This window comes from Mauremys reevesii, linkage group 10 (genome assembly GCF_016161935.1).
Source record: "Mauremys reevesii isolate NIE-2019 linkage group 10, ASM1616193v1, whole genome shotgun sequence".
Lineage (NCBI taxonomy): Eukaryota > Metazoa > Chordata > Testudines > Geoemydidae > Mauremys > Mauremys reevesii.
The window spans coordinates 70,799,894-70,819,915 of record NC_052632.1 but is presented as its reverse complement, the minus strand read 5'-3'; the positions used below and the strand labels follow the sequence as shown (position 1 = coordinate 70,819,915).

The 20,022-nt window shown below is 41.0% G+C and overlaps 1 long non-coding RNA gene across 3 annotated transcripts in view; it reads right to left on the bottom strand.

Moving 5' to 3' along the window:
* Nucleotides 1-9,403: 9,403 nt before the first annotated feature.
* LOC120373670 overlaps nucleotides 9,404-20,022 on the bottom strand; it is an 87,859-nt gene continuing 77,240 nt past the window's right edge. For 2 of the 3 annotated variants that reach the window (XR_005585639.1, XR_005585640.1), the window contains exon 3: nucleotides 15,178-15,789. This is a non-coding gene — a long non-coding RNA (uncharacterized LOC120373670). Of the gene's footprint in view, nucleotides 9,817-10,714; nucleotides 10,986-13,768; nucleotides 13,817-15,060; nucleotides 15,149-15,177; nucleotides 15,790-20,022 lie in introns of those variants that run through there. The other variant, XR_005585641.1, reaches the window with a different exon arrangement.

Below are 20,022 nucleotides of genomic sequence, written 5' to 3'. Positions count from 1 at the left end.
TGAGTCATTGGCCCGCGGCTGCTGAGGCTGAGCCTGGTGGGGACACGCAGGCGGCGCCGCTGATGGTACTTCGGGGGGCGAGTTGCGGCGAGAGTACGGGACGGCGTGGGGGCTGGCAGAGCCTCAGCTGGATCCATGCTGGACGCTGCAGCAATAGCCTGCTGGAGGAAAAGAGCCACGTGGTGAACGCACCGGATCCGCAATTGGGTTCTTGTCCTGTCTCCCAGTCTGCCTCCGTTTACCATTGTTACGATGGGCATCCTGCTACTTCCCTACTTTACGCCATCCATCTAGTGAGGGTAAATTACTGAGGCCACAATTTTGAAAAGTTGACAGATTGTGGGTTGCTCAGCCTTTGATCTGGTTTTTCAGAAGTGCTAAACGGCTCATAACCCCCGAGGAAGTGGTAGATGTTCAATGCTAAAGCTTATGTTGAGATATTCCAAATAGAAAGACACTATAACTTTGAAGTGATACTTCCCCTTTCTCCAGTCAATTTTGTGTTGACTGGTGAATTGCTCAGTGCATTTTCAGGCAGAATTTCAAGCATGCAACTACTTGCATTTCAGTGTGTATAGGCAGCTATCCACTCCCCATTGTCAGTTTAGGACTACCCATCACCCCCTGCCTGGGGAAGCATTAAATATCTTTTCTTCAAGGTGAAAGCCTTAGGACCCAATTCAGAAAAGCACTTAAACACTTACTTAAGACAATCCCATTCAGGAAAGCATTGGCTTCAGTGGGACATGCTTAAGTGCCCTTCCTGAATAGGGAGTCTCTCCTGAATCAATGCCTTAGGGCCTGATCCAAAGTCCATGAAAACTAAGTCTTTCCCCTGACTTCAGTAGGCTTCAGATCAGGTATTTCATACAGAATATTAAGATTTCTGAGGCAGTGGCTCTCAACCTTTCCACGCTACTGTTCCCCTTTCAGGAGTCTGATTTGTGTTGTGTACCCCAAGTTTCACCTCACTTAAAAACTACTTGCTTCCAAAATTAGACATAAAAATACAAAATTGTCACAGCACACTAGTACTGAAACATTGCTTACTTTCTCATTTTTACCATACAATTATAAAATAAATCAATTGGCATATGAATACTGTACTTACATTTCAGTGTATAGTATACAGAGCAGGATAAACAAATCACTGTATGAAATTTTTGTTTGTACTGGCTTCATTAGTGCTTTTTATGTAGCCTGCTGTAAAACGAGGCAAATATATAGATGAGTTGATGTAACCCCCGGAAGACATCTGCATACCCCCAGGAATACACATACCCCTGGTTGAGAACCACTGTTTTAGGTCAATAATGTCATATCTTCAGACTAGATGAAGAGTAATTGGTTAATGTCTGTATTATACTTTGAAGATGTAAACTGTTAAGGTGTATTCATTATTAAATGCATGAATATAAAAATACATACTAAGGATCTGAAGGATGTTTGTGAGGTACCATGCATCTGTAAGTGCAATGGCACAGGAAAGAGCAATGTTTGGTATTTCAGTGAGCTTTAAGTTGGCACCACAACACAGGCACAACATTCACAACCATTGCAGTGCACTATACCAGATACACAATTATTTGCCTCTTATTTTTAAAGAATACTGTTCAAGAGCAATTAGTCTTGTTATCTCTAATACTATGTATAAATAGATTTGTCAGTTCTATGACAAAGCCAGCAAACAAAAATTTATTTTGGCAAATTATTTCATTAACGTTAAATGAAATTATTACGAGGGTATAAAACTGAATGCACATACAATTGATTGGACATCCTGCTTATTATATTAATTCTGTGATGTGCAAGGATGGTGCTTCATAACTATAATCAAGTGATATAGATCGTATTTAATTCTTTTATGATTAAGCAAGATCAAGTTGAGTAATTTCTGAGCAATTTAAATAAGTAGGTATCTCATGCAAAGAGAAATAGGATACAATATCATTAAAATAATTGATTCAGAAGTCTCTAGAAAAAATCTTGTTAAATGAAATTCAGAAAATCAAAGAAATATCTCAGATATTAGCTGAAGTATTAAATGTTTTCATATTATTTGACTATTAAGTTCCAATTGCAGCTTTTGAATATTTATCCAAGACCAAAATTGCCACATTTCATCTGAATGTGTTGTCCAAAATTAAGTTTGCTATCATTTTCAAACAGCAATCTCAAGTCAGACTGTTTTTTACCATGGCCCTAATCTGGCTGCCATTGAAGTGAAAACTCCCATTGACTTCATAGATGCAGGAACAGATCTAACACTCAGCAGCAAATTTTGCAGTTTGAACATAGGCTCTTTAGAATAGTGTTTCCTTTTATTTGTTGAAAACTGACTAGCCATTTATGCCTTAAAATGAGATTGTCTGTGGAAAAAAAATTATTATATTAGGTAGCAGAGATATCTTAACATTTATGGTCCTTTCACAACATACACAATCTATCCTCCTATGTTTGCTTATGTAGCTTGACAGGAGTGTACTGTTCACATTATTTTGTCCTTGAAATTGGAAACAGCTTCATATTTGAAGTGGTAAGAAGAGAAAGAGGGAATTTATCTGATTGGCAGAAGACCATGAATTTCAACCATAGGAAATGATCCTGCAAATGCACCATAAACAGTAGTCACATTGATTTTAATGGACCATTCTCTCTAGTGAGAACTTGAAGGACTGGGTACAGAGATTCTCAGTTTATACAGAAATAAAGCATGATAGCAAAGTCTTATATCCATAGAATTTCTCATTCTCCCATCTGGGAACAGGGACTAGCTATCCACTTTATTCTCTGAATATCCTTTCCATCTACAAACCCAAGAAGTATCATCTGAAAAACAACTACAACATTCAGTACATTCACAAGACTGTGGAACCCTGTTGGAGTTCATCAGCCTGAAGAGAGAAAACAATGTTGTACAATGATGGAGAATGAACAGTCCACACCCAAAGGGGGCCCCAAGGATCATCTATGACCCTTTTTTATCCTTCCCTGAATGCCCTCCAAAAACAAAGTTCTTCCAGAGATGTCATGTGTGTGACCCACTTACCAGTAGGAGGTGGCCAGCAATTCTGGACAGTGGTATTAAGCTGTCTTGTGGCTCCTTCCTATTGAACTTTAAGTTAGTTTCTCTTATATGTTGAATTATACCAAGCTAAATTTATCTCTGATTTAATAGAATTTCAGGCTTGAGTGGAGAAGTAATCGTGTTAGTCTGGATCTGTAAAGCAACTGCTGAATCTGTGGAACTCTCCTGTGTTCTAACATGTGCAGCACCCCATGATTCAGATGGTGAGTCAGAACTTTCAGGAAGGAGGAGAAAAGGAGGTCAAGGAGGTCAGGACCTCAGCCAACCCCCCCAAGTCAATTTTTGCCCATCCCCAGACAGATTCCCCCTAAATGGCCCCTGGCCCCCCTCCTGGGTGAACCACTGTGCTCAGGGACCAGCAGACCAATGTGCAACTGAGCTGCCCCCAGCTTCCCCCCTCTCTAGCCCTCTCCCCCGAGTTAAGGGGAGATACACCACAGGCCTTTTTATGCTATATATTATTACTTACTTAATTTACTTACATAGCATTGACAGCACATTTGGGATTTGAGGGGGGAGGAGAGAGGAGGAGGGAAGACCATACAAGAATGTTTTCACTAAAATAATAAAAAAAAAAAATAAAAAAAAAAAATTTTAAACTGGATGATGAATATACAGATGATGAATGTACATTATCATTTTCTTTAAAAAAAAAAAAAAAAAAAAAAAAATACATCAATTTAACATTTTATATTTTTTTATTTTTTTTTTTTTTTCACAAATATAAACATCAAATAATTAATCATTGCAATTGGTTTGTGGTTTTGTGTTATATTGTCTTATTTATCATTTTCCAGATGGTGAAGAGATTTTTTAGAGATTTTTATGCCTCTTCTACAGGTTTCTTCTATAACACATAGTAAGAATGTAAGAATGTACCTCACACATGCATGCATATTTTTTTTTTTTTAAATATTTAAATATAAAATTAAAGACATTTTGTCACAGAACAAAAAATAACATTTGTTTACAGTAAACAGTGTAACTAATAAATGTTTGATAATGCCTAGGTACTGTGAAAGAGCTTTAGTTCTGTATGATTAATGTGTGAATTGCTAGATTTTTCAGAATGTGTTATGGAGTTTCAAGAAGTGTGTATGAACAACGATATGATTGTATCTGACGTCTGAATGAAGTCCAGAAGAATTGTTTGCCGTTATTAACCAAGCCAGGAATTCCTCTAGCAATATCTTATTTGACTGAGAATCACATTAGTCAAAGCTAACCAGGGTCATCCTTAAGTCATGCAATTCTGAGCTTATTAATTCAAGAGGAGAAAGTTTGCAGGATTGATCTAAGTAACATCCAAAAGTTCAGATGCTTGTTCAAAATATCCCTTTTTTCTGGGACATAGACTCTCATGCTGTCCTGGTTTGGACTGGGATAGGAATAAGCACTTAGATATTATGATGATGAGGGCCATATAAATACCCTGAAGTCATCATGTCATTCATCTCAATATCTTTTTTGCCCAGCTAAAATCAAAAAGTGTAGAAACACATACACAACTTACCAAACTTTTTCACTCTGAAAGTAAGCTTGAGTTTGACTAAATCTGAGCTTTGTAGGATAGGTACAGGTTTCTTTTTTACAACTGGTTCCTCACTCCTTAATAGGAATGCTGGTGGTATTTTATGGAATGACTTCATTGCAACGAATGATAGGCCAGCTTTTCAAATTTCAGATCCAGATTTTGAATCCCAGCTCTGAAGATGACAGGTGTTTGCATCCAGGGTTTTGGCTTGACCCATGACAAGGGTAGAGGTAGCAATACTGAATCCTCCTAAAAGTCCAGCAGTTTTTGGATCTGGGGTTTTGTTTCCGGTTCTTCTTTAATTGTAACTGGATTTTGGCACAGAGATAATCACTCATCAGGCAGGTTGGGATATAATACCACCAACAGTAGTGAGCACTGCATGTCTGACTTCCAGAGTACTGTACAGTATAAGGCAGTAAATTGGTTATGAGAACAAAAGTATTGTCCCATATTACAGAACTGTACTGTATCTTTCATTTTGACAGGCAAGGTCAATAAGATAACAAAGAATCCTAACATAGAGAATATGAGAAATGGCAGATTCCATGCTCCATGAATGCAAGCATGGAGGGTGGCAGGGTGAAGGCAGAGAGGGAGTCTAAGTAATAGTCATATTCTTCCATTAATGTTATCCATATTTTTGTTTGGCATTTCAGTACTAAAATAACCCCACCTTTTAGATTCCAAGGCCTTAAGTGAGATAAATATTTATTAAATGCACGACTTGCAACTACAGTGGTTGTTTTGATGTTGAAGAGCACATAAATCTTCATTTTGAGTCACTAATATGCATCAATTGTTTATTGGCATGGAAACAACCAAAACCAAACAGAGATAATCTGCTGCCTTTGCTGACGATTTGTAATTAGATGATAAGGCTTAAGCAAGTTCAATAGTTAATCACTGGAGTTGTTTTATTAAGGACAGTTGAGAGGAAAAATATTTTTCTGCTCTTAAATGAGAGGTACAGGTGTTCATAGCACAATGGCTATATATTTCACCACAGGATAAGTGTTGTCTGGGGAAGCAAAAATTACTATTTCAGTCAAAATTATTCTAAAACTTCTTGACCCTAAAGACCGTCTCACAGTCTAACTTCTCTGCAGCCCACAGAATGGCTTCTTAATTTTTTATTTAACTTTGACATTTCTCCTGCCTTCAAAAGGGCTTTATTCTCTTCAGATACAGCATTTGCATTCTGGCTGCTATCATTCTTTATCTTTGATACACAATTTAAAATATCTAGGACCAGAACTTTAATAAGTTTTTAAAATGCTGTTGGACTCTAAAAAGAATTAGGATGGTTTTGTGGTTATGGTATTGGACTCAGATTCAGGAGTGTGGCTGCAACTCCTTGCTCTTGCATTGATTCCCTGTGTGACCCTGGGCAAGTAACATTTTCAAAATGACCATTTTCAAAGGTGACTTAGGCACTTAGAAGTCTAAGTCCAATTGACTTTCAATGAGATTTAGGTCCACATTTTTAAAGGTATTTAAGCATTGCTGAGCTCAGTACTGCAAGGCCTAAGTCCCATTTTCAAAAGTGATTTAGGTACTTATGGTGTGTCTACACTGCAGTTAAAAATCCATGGATGTCTCGTGCCAGTTGACTCAGGGCTTACGGTGCTAGAAGCCCTGTGAGATCGGAGGGCCATCTGACCCGAATGTCCTTGAAGTTAAACAGCCCCTTAGCCTGAGCCCTGTGAGCCCAAGTCAGCTGGCATGGGCCAGCCACAGGTGTCTAATTACAGTGTAGACATACCCTTAGGAGGGGCAGGTTTTCACTACCCACCGGATCAGCGGGTAAGGATCAATCTACCAGGGATTGATTTATCACATCTCATCTAGACATGGATAAATCGATCCCCGAACGCGCTCCCCATCAATTCCAGAACTCCAGCTCGCAAGAGGCGGAAGCAGAGTCGACAGGGGAACGGCAGCGGTCGCCTCGCTGCCATCCTCACGGCGAGGTAAGTCGACCTAAGATATGCCAACTTCAGCTACGCGAATAGTGTAGCTGAAGTCGGCGCATCTTAGATCGACACCCCTTCTCTTCCCCCCGCAACGTAGACCAGGGCTCTGTGTTATTGAAAGTCAATGACACTTAAGATCTTAAGTTCTAAGTTTGAAAATGGATTTAACCCTCTGTGGCAGGGCCAACTTCCTCCTGCCTCTGCTCAACCCTACGAACAGCTCATAGTCCTTGTTGTTGGTAAAACACCTGGTGCAGCTTATTTACAATATTAATATCTATCATCCTTATTCACTATATAGCCTAACTCCTATAGTCCTAGGGAGCCCTCAGCTCTTGAGGGAAGCAGGGAAGAGAGAGAGAGAGCTCACTCGCTCGCTCTTGCTCTCTCTCTGCTAAATCCTTTCCCACTTCCTTCCTGTGCCTTTTGTATACTCAGCCTAATGGCCTAATTAGCCTTAGTTCTCCTCAGCCCATCAGTTAGGCACAGCTCTTCTTAATCAGGTCTGCTGTAGAGTAATTAAGTAGAGGTGCAGTGACCAGAGGGCTGGCTCAGCTGCTGTTGCCCAGCACTCTGTCACACCATCTAAGTCATTTAGGCCAGATTTTTAAAGGTATTTAGGCACCTAAAGATGTCACTAGGTGCCAAATAGGATTTTCAGATGTGGCTAGGTGCCTAGGCCCTCTTGAAAATCCCTCTAGTCACCTATCTGCATATTTAGACACCTAAATACCTTTTAAAATTTGGCTTTTGACAATTTTACTCCTAGTCTCTCTGCCTCATTTCTCAATCTGTAAAGTGGGGATAATATTCCTTCCTTTCTTCCACCTGGAATAGAGCAGCCCTACCTGAAGCGCCTGCAGTAGGCACCTCAGTTTTCCCTTCCAGATTCCTCAGTAACCGCACAACAACTCTCTTGCCTTAATGATGCCCTTCATTGGGGCCTGTTAATTACCAAAACAGACCAAATAATCCCCAACAAGAAGTCCCCACCATAGTCCATTTCCCACAGCCCACCAGTTAGGCACTGCTCTTCTTACACTAGAGCAGACCTTATTAAGAACCCTGCTCTTCTCTGCAGGCACTCACAGCAGCCTCACTGCTGGGAGTCCTTCCATACCATACTCTGATGTCTTCCACTACACCTACGCTCCTGTTTGCTCCTCTTCTGTACCTCTGCCAGGACAGACACTCCAGCCGTTCCAGCTAAAGAGGAACTCCAATCTTCTCAGCAGAAAGCCCCACAGCCTCTCTTCTGGAAGATCATCCTCACAAGGGGAGCATCCCTCAGTCCCCCTGGCCTTCTCCCTGTTCCCCTCATTCCAACTCTCCAGTGTGGAGGTGTTCATGGGTAAGCCCTTAAGCTATTCCCCTGCTTTCTGCCTTTTTTGACCCATGGCTTTGGCTCTCCAGCTTAGATGTCAGCAAGGATCTCCCTCTGCTGCTCTCTGGCCTTCAGCCCTCTAGACCTGGCCCTCTGGCTCAGGGAATTCAGCCAACAAGCCCCTCTTGCTGCTCTTTGGTCTTCAGCCTTCTCCCAGGAACCAACCACAACTTCCTTCCAGGGCTTTCCACCGTCCCTCTGGTCTCTGGCAGCTCTCACCTGTCCTGTCTGTGCTCTAAAGGTAACTCTCTCTCACCAGGTGTCTCTCCCTTGAGGGCCCAGATCCTTATTTTAAGCCCTGTTGGGAAGCAGCTGATGATCACCGGTGCACTGACCCTGCTTCCTCTTAGGGTAAATCCACACAGGGAGTGGGAGCCCATGGCAGCGAGTCTGAGGGGCTAGATTGATAGACTCAAGCTCATGGGTCTGTGCAGACTGTGAAGCTTAGGGTCCAAAGCCTATGGAGCTGGGGGCTTCAAAGCCTGAGCGCCAACCCGAGGCACAATGTCTACATAGCTATTTTTAGTGCCATAGCCTGAGCCTGTTGACCCAGCCTGTGAGACTCATTGCCACGGGCTGCCACTAGCTATGAAGATGTACCCTTAAAGGGCCAGTGTCATCCTGTGACAAAACCCTTTGTCTGTCTTGCCTATTTAAATTGTAAACCCTCCTAGGCAGGGATTATCTCTTACTATATATTTGTACATTACCTAGCATAATGGGACCTGATCTCATTTGATGCCTTTAGGCACTACTCTAAAACAAATAATAATTATGTTCTTTAATATATGAATCTCTGAGAAGGTCCTACTTAGGCCAATGATGATAACTGCTAGAGGTTATGCATACAAAACGTCCTTCTCTCTTTGGTTTCTGATGACCTCAGTGACAGTTTATTATTAAGAATTAATGTAATCCAGACCTATCTTTAGAATGTGATTAGCCAAACCAAAGCACGTACATAATTATCATGAGAAATTGATTTCTCCTGAGTTCAGTGTCAAGATTTACGGAGAGGAAAGCTTGATATTGAATCTTAATTTGTCCAAAGCAAGGAGAGACTATTAGAGTCATAAATGGCACAGAGTTTGGAAACATATGGATAGAAAAAGAGTATTTTTCACAAAAAATGATTCAGGAATTTCTGTCAAGTGGACAGATTTTCAAAACTGCTCAGCACCCCAGCAGACATGGTTGCTGCTAAATGTTGAACGCTTTTGAAAAACTAGCCATTTCACTTCTCCGTGAAAGGGAGATGAATTTCTTTGGAAAATCTGGCCCTTTCTCTCTAAAACAGCCACACTGTTAGCCACAGTGGTTCAATGTGTTTCGTGGAAAGAAAAGCAGAAGTTTAGGTTATTATTGTATTGTAAAGATATATTTATTGCAAAGTTCTGCATGTTGCAGCCAGTAATCTCAGGAAGAAAAATACAAACAAAATAATCTTTCCTTTAGTTGTTGCATTTCTTTTTTCAACAAAAGACCAAGGACCAAATTCATCCCTGTTGGAACTCCAGCAAAGTCAATGGAGTCACACCAGTGATAAAGTCTTAACATATGAACTTAGTTCAATGTCCTTGATAATGTGCTTACTAAAATGATCAAAGCTATAAACAGCATCCTTGCTTAAATTTGAATATATTCCTCAGACTGAATAAAAGACTTTGGTTTCTGATTAGAGATGTGCCTGAGCCACAAAATTCAATTCAGAATCTGGATTTCGAACCTTGCAAGTTACATGCAGCACGTGGAGAAGGTGTTTCAGATCCAGGGTTTTGGTTCAGTCCATTACAGATAGGGTGCCTGCCCTGAAGCTTGGATTTGGGTTCAGAGTCTGAAATTCACAAAATGTAGGGACGTTCAAACATGGGCTTTGGTTTCAGCCCATTCCTATTTTAGATTTGTTTTTAATTGATAAAATAAAGATGAAATATTAGAAGAGACTAATAGAGAAGGGAGAGAATCTCTCATTATTTCAGTTTCCAGTACTGGTCTAATCAAATTAATGGGAGTTTTGCCATTGATTTTAATAGGGTGAGGATTTCTTCTGATATCCATGGATACATATTACTTTTCTCTCATTTTTCCTCAGTTAATGACTCCCACCATTCAAGACCCAGAATCACTGTGAACTTCCTTCCAGCAGAGGAGGGCAAAGTGTGACTTCCTTTAGAGCTAATCAGTGTAATCAATGTGAATCCTATTGGTCATATTCAAAGGCTATGAGACATTCAACAAATGATCTGCTGCCTATAGTGTTCCTATACCCTACCATTGACTCTTGATAGGAACAAGAGACTGTGTCTGGAACTCAAAGCAGCTTTTACACCTAGTAACACAAATCACCAAATAGACCAGTGGTTTTCAAACTTTTTTTCTGGCTAGCCAGTTGAAGAAACTTGTTGGTGCCCTCGACCCAACAGAGCTGGGGAGGAGGGGTCAGGGGTGTGAGTGGGGCTCAGGGCTGGGGCAGGGTGTTGGGGTGTGGGAGGGGGTCAGGTCTCTGGGCTGGGGGCGGAGGTTCTGGGTTGGGGCCGGTGATGAGGGGGTTTTGGTGCAGGAGGGGGCTATGTGTTGGGGGGGCAGGGCTGGGGCAGGGGATTTGGGTGAAGGAGGGGGTCAGGGCTCTGGGCTGGGCGTGCAGGCTCTGGGTTGGGGCCGAGGATGAAGGATTTGGGCTGCAGGAAGGGGCTACGGGTTTAGGGAGGCTCAGGGCTGGGGCGCAGGCTTACCTCAGGTGGCTCCCAGTCAATGCCAAGACTTCCTGCCTGTCCTGGCACTGCGGACTGCGCTGCGCCTTGGAAGTTGCCAGCAGCAGGTCCGGCTTCTAGGCGGAGGTGCACAAGCGGTTCTGTGCAGTTCTTGCCCACAGGCACTGCCCCTCAGCTCCCACTGGCCGAAAACTTTTAAAGGCCCAGTCGGCAGTGCTGACCAGAGCTGCCGTGACCCCGTGCCTTAATCCCACGAGCCAGTACCGGGTCATAACACGCAGTCTGAAAGCCACTGAAACAGAGAACCATTGGGTCAGCCACTTCAAGACCTTGTTGCCTTCCTAATGCAGCCCAAATATTTAACCAAAAATACCACATCTACAAAATACAGTAGGGAAGTAGGCCAGTTTTCATGGGGACCAAATCCTGAGGCCCGTAGTCACTTAGTCAGGCAAATTCCCATGTAGTCAGTGGAGTCCTAAATCCAAAGGGAGTATGAAACTCAAGATTTGGCACATGATGTAGAAAAATCCATCTTGTGACATACATTTAAAATCTTCAGACACAGATTATGAAATACTGCAACATGCCACACGTCTTCGTAAGTTCAGAATTTGACATATATTGTATAAGTCTCTTTTCAAAGCTCCCAGTCCCTATTACTCCACTCACAGCAAGACAGATATGTCCTGTGAAGCATCTCCCTTTGGGAAAAGACCTAATGGCTCTCAGTCTGTATATAACTACAGCTGAGATGCAAGTGCAAAATTGAAAAATTCCTTCCTCTCTTCTTACCTACTTCTCATTGTTAACATCAGCAGCACCATTATAGCAAGGATTATAGCTTGCAGTGTAGAAGCTGTGATATCTGTATAGATACATAATTATTAAATCTGCTTTTAATTTCAGGGGCCTCATTGCTTTGCCTGAGAACAGAATGGATTGCCTTGGGCTACTACAGCTACAAGTACATTTAACTATCATCTGTATAATTATTATGACTCACATAGTGGCCCTGCTTTGGTGGCATCCCTAGAATCCCTGAGCCTTGACCCTTGGTAAGTCCTTTTCGCTACCCCCAACTTAAAGCTGCCTTAAAGCAGCAGCTGAGGTTTCCCCTTTTGTAGATGGTGGAATTTTGTCCTCAGAGTAGGCCGTGCACTAGGACTGTCATATTGACAAAGGATTTTGTGGTACAAGGGATGCAGACAGACAAATACAAATAGATCATTAAATCATCGTCAGGTCTCATGTTCATGTTAAAAAAAAAAAAACTCCAAAAACTCATGACTGAAATCCCCCTCCCTCCATAACTATACACTTGAATTTATGTCTAGGAGCCACAAATGTGAATGCTATTCAAACTATGCCCCCATCTTGTCATATAAAGGATGAAAGGAGAGAATACATGAGAATTAGAAATCTAGGAGAAAAGGCAGAAAAAAACCTCTTATGCCTTTCAGTTATAGAACATTAAGCTGAAGCTTTCATGTAGGGAAGTTAGGTTTTCCATTCTTTCAGAAGTGCAATGATAACCTTGAGTTATATCTACAGGGTTTTCTCCTTCTTTCACTATTTCCATGTCTCACTCTGTGACTGACAATTAGAGATTACATCTTGACCAATATGACATTTGAAATGCCAAAGCATCAGGTATCCTGCAATGATGTTAGAGTGACTCAATAGACTTCATCTCTATTTCTAATGAGTGCAACAAAAAAGAGTCTCTTGGTTTGCAGGGGAGAAAAAGTCATTGTCCACATCAGTTAAAGGCCCTTTTAAGAGACACTAGTCTTGCCAGGATGCACCTACGTTGAAGCAGATTTATGAGGGAGAGAAATTATTGGAGAATTACAGATAGTGGATTTCTTACATTTTAGCTAAGGATTCTGCACCTAAGATTTGTTCTACTTTATAGTTAAATTTCTTGAGGCCAGATTGTGGAGCCCTTACCCTGGTGAATATTTACTCATGTAAGTAGTCATGCTGGGTGAAATCCTGATTCCCTTTATGTCAGTGGGAGTTTTGCCATTGATTTCCATGGGGCCTGCATTTCACTCATTAGCTTCCATCAGGCTATTTAAGCTAGTACATGCTTATCTGTGTGACAAAGGGTTAAATGGTCTATCCTTTTTCAGATAAGTTTTGTCAAAAAGTATTTGATTGCACTCTGTTGGCTAGATTGTGATCTCATTTCCACTGGTTTGACTCCAGAAAAACTTCTCAATACTCATAATACCATTACCACCGCCTCCTCTCCATCCACGTTTCATCCATCCGTTGTGTCTTGTCATTTACCAAGATTGTCAGCTCTTTGGGGAAATGACTGTCTTTTTACTAGGTTTGTACAATGTCTAGCACAATGAGGCCCCGATTCCTGATTAAGTCCTCTAGGCACGACTGCAATACAAATAGATAATTAATAATTTGTATAATAGAATTACTCTAGATTTGCTCCTGGTCAATGAGATCTGATCCTATCACTAATTGTTCTATTTAGCTTCAGTTGTTTCTTAGGTACCTTGCACACACAGTGACATAACGGATAATACATTTATTTCTTAGATTGATGTAGATTTGGTAGGGGAACACATAGACCAGTAGTAATTAAACTTGCAAATTTTTGGTGTTTTGTGTTTGATTGAAATTGGTTGATGTCACTCTAAATATTATGAAATATTAGCATATTCATTTGTTCAATAGACCAGAGTTGAATATTTTCATTTCTTAAAGCAATAAAATTGTGCAGAAAACTAATCTGATGCAATTTCCAAATGAACTGAAAAATAATGTCTCAATAATCCACGCATTTCAGTCTGTGAAAAATATCTTGCACTATGAAACAGCATGTTCTGGTCCTTGCTGTGCCTCATCCAGTCTGGACAAAGGTCTAAATGAGTTTGTGAGGAGTGTGAAAAAAAAATCACCGTTTGTCTGACTAGCTGTCTGGAGGGCAGAAAAAAAAAATCTTACTTGTCTAGGTTTGATTGAAAGCTGAGTTAACCACCAGTGCTCACACAAACCGGAAAAACAGGATTAAAGGCCAAGGAGATATTAACAGTAGACATGTTGTACCTCTGCTTTGACGAATGCTTTTCACAGTTCTCAGATTTAACAGCAGTTCTGACAAAGGCAAATGAAGTAATTAATAACAACTCAGGATTAAAGAATCAAAGTCTAAACCCCCATAAAACTATCTGAAAGATTTATAGTAATGATGCATAGAGATAAGGCAGTTCACTTAGCTATGAAATTTTAAGTTGAGTAGATGTCGGTACATTAAAATCCAATTAATTTGATCTGTTTGTACAATGCAAAGATCCTTAGTCATCTATTTATTTCACTAGCACTGGAGAGTTTAAATGTGACCCAGTCCCATTGTCATCTGGGATTATGGAGCTACCATAGTGATTCTATAGTTAAAGTTGTAAGGAGGGGGACTGAATCATTTAATTCAGGGGTCAGCAACCTTTCAGAAGTGGTGTGCCGAGTCTTCATTTATTCACTGTAATTTAAGGTTTCGCATGCCAGTAATACATTTTAACGTTTTTAGAAGGTCTCTTTTTAAGTCTATAATATATAACTAAACTATTGTTGTATGTAAAGTAAATAAGGTTTTTAAAATGTTTAAGAAGCTTCATTTAAAATTAAATTAAAATGCAGAGCCCCCCGGACTGCTGGCCAGGCCCCTGACCCAGGCAGTGTGAGTGCCACTGAAAATCAGCTCGAGTGCCGCCTTCGGCACACGTGCCATAGGTTGCCTACCCTGATTTAATTAATATAGCCTTTTCCTACTTGCAAGTAGATCATGATTTCCTCCAAATTTTTTTATTACTTGAATTTACTCAAGGAACATGTGTATGTTTGTGTGTGGGGCGGGGAGGTTTGTTTCCTTACTCTACGGACTGATCACAAATAATTCAGTAGGACTATTCCCTACTCCAAATGAGCTATGTTGGTTAGTTGAGATTGGTCACGTAAGTCACATGGTATTGGGTTTGTGCCCTGATTGGATAAGGAATTCAGCTTTTTAGAATCAGAATGAGGACTTGGAATCTTTCAGGGAGAGGGAGTAAATAGTTATTTTATTTTTTTCACCAATAATATTAAAACGTTTTCCTTTGTGGGACATGCAGGCATTGCTCAAGACCAATTAGTACCAGAAAAATTAGGCGGTTGTAAGATTTATTAATTTGGGAGCAGAGTTTAAATTTTATGTTCCTTTGTCACAGTTACACAAAAGCAATTGTGTGGGGTAAAAAGTCCTAGTTATGTAGGGTAAGGTCTCAAAATCTTATATAATTGCCATTATGCAAGAACTTTGTGTAGTGCTCTACAATGCATTACAAGGGGTTTAATTGCCAAACCTGCTCTTTCACGTTCCAGGTTGGAAGGCACAGAGTGATTCAGAGGTATCATATTTAACAGCTGGAAAAGGCTCAACAGTCACCCCTCCTGTTGATAAAAAAAAAAAAAAAGTTGGTAGCAATAGCACAGAGATTTAAGAGTGAGGCAGTTCAAGGGACGAAAAGGCTAGTTAGCTCTTGGCACCGTCCCAAGTTTTTTGCTTGCACATAGAGTTTAATCAGAAATATTAACTCTTGGTAAAGATAACTGATATCTGATGACTGATAAATACAATGCTCAGGATTAAAGAGAGTGAAAGCAACAAAGAATGAGAACAAATCCAAGTGCCCCTACAGCATGGGGCACAAATACTGGGAACTCCTAAGCTTCAGCTGCTGTTAATGAGGCTCACGACACATTCAGATCTATTCCACAGCTTCCATCTGATTTCTGTCATTAAACGGCAGGATCCATGTGGGCTCATCAGTACTGACTGCAGTGCTTTAGAAAAGAAGGAAAAGGAAGGTCACTGTAGTCATTGTAAATGAAAGGTAATCAGTGCAATCAGGAAATGCTGAAGGAAGCAGCAAGAAATCCTCAAAATTACAATGAGCGGGCTAATAAGAGTCAGCTGTAAGGCCATTTTAGCCCCTAAGGATTCTTCTGAGAACATCATGGTGGTACATTGTCTTCTTTATGGCACAACTGGTTGTGGCTGCTGAGGAAAGTGGACACAGTTGTGTGACTGTCTAAAAAAAAAGAAAAGAAAAATACTGTACAGCATTAAAAATTTAGTCTCTTGCTAAGTGTTAAAGTCTCTTAAACATTAGAGGCCTGATCCTCCACTCATTGTGATAGTTACTTTTGATATACAGTGCTGAGAGAGGAGAATCACACCTGGGAACTTATAACTACAAACATTGGTTCATATGTGAGAGTGGCTGAGTTTCATTCTTGGCATGGTCAGGGACCTAATTGCTCAGTAGGGAGTGATCCCATCCTTTGAGATGTGTGGTACCTTTAACTCTGATTGGCTCTAGTGGGCTTTGAGGGTTCTCAGCACTTTGTCAGACTGGGCCCTCCATAAGTGAAAAGACACATTTGGAAAGTTTCACTAGTGATTCAAGAATCTTCCTGTGAATCTGTCTAGCTTGCACAATCAATCTATATCTCATAACAGGGTGATGAGAGCCACATAGCCTTTTTTGCTGTGGATCTCTCTCATTTTTGGCAGAAGATTTTGCTGCTAGCCACTTGGGAGTGGTGGATCATTTTAAGTTGGTGTCATAGGGGACTACAAGTAGCCTTAGCCACAAAAAGGGACATGTACATTGAAAAAGAACACAATGTCCAGGGGAAGTAAGCATCCTCTGAAATAGGTCTTCATTTAATACGTGTTACTTATACTTCCCTTAATGTTAACCAGATCTGCTGCCTAGGCTGTTGATAGTGCTGTTATGACTTGTACTGTTGTTGGCTGCATTTCCTGCTCTCCTTTCAGTTAAATTGCATTTTAATTTACTTACACCTTTTATGTTTCCTCTGGCTGCACCAGCTTCAGTCTGACAAAAGTTACCATTGTTTTCTCGACGCTTGTGAGTTTCAAGGCCAGTTATTTTCAGACTCTCACAGTCACCATTCCATGTACTGAGATTCATTTTCCAACTTTCCAATGTGCATCCTTCAGTAGTGCTGTGGCTCTGCTTTCCTTAGGACTTCCGTCACACCTTCCTTTTCTCACGTTTCATGACATTAAATGAGTCTTTATTATTCTGCTGTTATTTGTTTTGAACTTTGTTGTGTTATTTTTTTCCTTGATCTAAGAGGTTTTTTTAGATATGTGCAGAGTATTATAAATATGGAGAAAATCCCTGAGTACTGCCAATTGTGGCATTAATTCCTAGAGTACCCAAGGCACATCATGAAAATGAGAGGAATAGAAGTAGTTATCTCTGAACTGTGTTTATCTTCCATTAGCTTTCACTTGCTCCAACTCATTATTTACAATTCTTCTATCAACCATTATTATAACTGTTCCCTCTCTAATTCTTCACATCAAATACAGCATCTAAATATTTAGAGGCTTAATGTAAAAAGCTACTTTACGTTAGTGTTTAAATGTAAGTCTTCATTTTAATAAGCATTATCCTTTTTAATATGTAAATATTGCCATTTTTCTGTGACTCCCAGTTGAATGACTCTCAGAGGTGCTGGATTGGCTCTCTCATTTATGGTATCCTAGAAATGGAGTGGACCCATTAAGTCACCTCTTGGCCAGTGCCGAATTGTTTTTGTTACAGGACATTTCACACACACTTGAAAGTAGGATGTGGGTAATACCATGGTGGTTTGGGGGTAGTGAAATTAAATCCTGTGTAAACAATAAAAGGAGTTCATATACACTGCATTAAGTGACCACCCTCTAAGGGGACATACTATGATGCCTTCTTTCTTTCAGCATTCATGCTCATGAACAACCACCTTGATTTATAAACCTTAATATGACTGTGGGATAAGTTGCGATAGCAAGGGCCTACGCTTTTCTCTATGGTTATAGCGAGCTGGCCTACATAACCATTTATCATTTCACCTGGCAAGTCTCAGGCCAACTTTACAAGGTCCTCTCCCCTTCCCCTCATCAATTTCCTTTCATTTTCTTGACACTGTTTTTTAAGATAACCAGACAATTACAATTTTTGTGCACTTCCCATCTGTAATATCGAAAACTATTTTAAGGTGCAAATCTTAAGCTCAATTTTTTTCAGGGGTAGACACACCTGAGCAGAGCATGAGTGCAAAATTTATTTCTCCCCTTCTACCTCTTGTTCAAAAGGTATTCATATCTCCCAATGATAATTCAATACGTCTCATACATTTGTTGCCAGGCATTCAGTGGACTTAAATATGCATCCTAAGAAAACAAGGATGGCTCCATGCTCAATTAGGCAAGGGAAGAGGTCTCTAATTAGTCTGGAGCCATCAGGAGTGTCTGAAAGCATTTTGCCAATAGGGGCTATAAAATTCAAATGTTCTTTTAACTCATACATGGGAAAATGAATTAGGAATAGTGTGTTCTATGGGATGCACGCTGATGGAGCCCAGAACAATTTCAGTATGTGCAAGAAAGTACTGAAGGTACAGCAGTGACAGACCCTAATTAATCCATTGAGCACCGTTAATACAGATGTCAGTGTGAATTGCTCATCTAACCAATAATTTGGAGGTAGCACCTTTCATCTTTTCAATCAGAAAAATTCTTCTCTGACATGGGATTTTATACCACGTAACACCATTGACTTTAATGACGCTAACCGTAATTTACATAAGCATAGAAGAGAGGAGAATCTTGACTAGACTGTCCAAATCTCTCTCTCTGGTGGTGTTGACTGAAAAGATCTGAAATTTCAAAAGCTGGAAACAAGGACAGAGCATTTGTTTTCAAAATATACTCTCTCCAAAAGCATTTCCAAGAAGTCAGAAAGCTGACCTAATTTTACCTCTTTTCAGTGATACCCACCGGCTTTTTCCTTTGGCTGGGATTGTTTTCTTAAACAATAAATTAGTAATCACACTTTGCACTTCTCACCAGAGACTCTCAAAGTGCTTTGCAAACATTAATTTAGCTTCCTCTTACTCTTCTGAGTTAAAGACAGAATCCCATATAGTTCACTCCATCTACCACTGAAATGCAGCTGTTTTTAGGGTAGCATGTTGTTTAACATGCTGCATAATAATTTAGGAAAGAAAGGAAAGAAAAATAATAGATGATATCCTGGCCCTATTGAAGAGAATGGCAAAACTTCCATTGATGTCACTGGGGCCAGGACTTCAACCGAAGCATCTAAGCACAACGGCAGAGAAAGGGGGTGATAGGTAGGCAGAATATAATTCCCCGTGTTGGAATTTGGTCAGGACATAGGAGTTAAAAAACTTACACTCTTATGAAAAGTGCCATGGAATCATAAATAACTACCAGTAACTAGGAGCTCCTTTTTTAACTCCCTCTCTAGCGGAATTATGCTCCCTACTTCCAGGCTGAGACATTGGGTCAAAAGGGATTCAAAGACCATAATGCCAGTGACTGAATCACCAACTCTGTGTCTTTCAGTCCCTTGGAAGTGCTCCAACCTGCTTTGCCTCTGCAGTCAGGTCCATGTCTTCCACCTCCAGACCCTGCAGTGTCTCCTTTATAGTGCAGGTAGCCAGCCTGGAACGTGCTGGTGCACACCTTCCTCTGCCACCTCCGAGAGCTCCAATACAACTGGCAGTTCTTCTACCTCCATCTGAGAGATCTTCCATGAGACCTCTTCAAGCTGCTGGTCTTCTACCAGGATCTCCTCAGGACCTGGAAGCTGGTCTCGGCGACCAGGTCCATAGTGACCACCGAGAGGGAAGATCTCCTCACGGAGCCCATGCTACACAACCTCGATCTGTGCAGGTGGTACAGTCCCACTCAATATGCCGGAGGTTGGTCCTGGCTGGTACCACCAGGATCGGAGACTTCCTGGACTACGACTTGAGGGACAGGGTAGACCCCTGGTGGTCAGTTGGCACCTGGGGCACTCTACCCCTTGTGTCCTCCAGTTTTTACGCCAGGCGGTGAGGCCAGTCTTACCATCTATCTCTTGGGCTTTCCTAAGCAGGTCCTGCGGGAGAGTGCTCCCTATCCACCCCTGGCCCTGTGTGCCTCACCATCAGGCCCCAGCCCCATGAGCCTACCCCGCTGCACCCTTTGTACCCGAGCTGGCTGCATGCAGCCAGTCTGTCTCTGAACCGCACCATGGAAACATGCTCGTACTCCACACCCTTCACTTTCTCACCCTCCTGTTCCACCCCAACATTAAGTGATGGATATGGCAAATCTCCACAGGTTGTCAAACCCAGGGGTGATGTGGAGATGGTTTTCATTTGATCCCACCAAATTGGAAAGGGGTGCAGAGAGTTGCACAAGATTTTGGTTTGTACCTCTCCCTACTTAATAA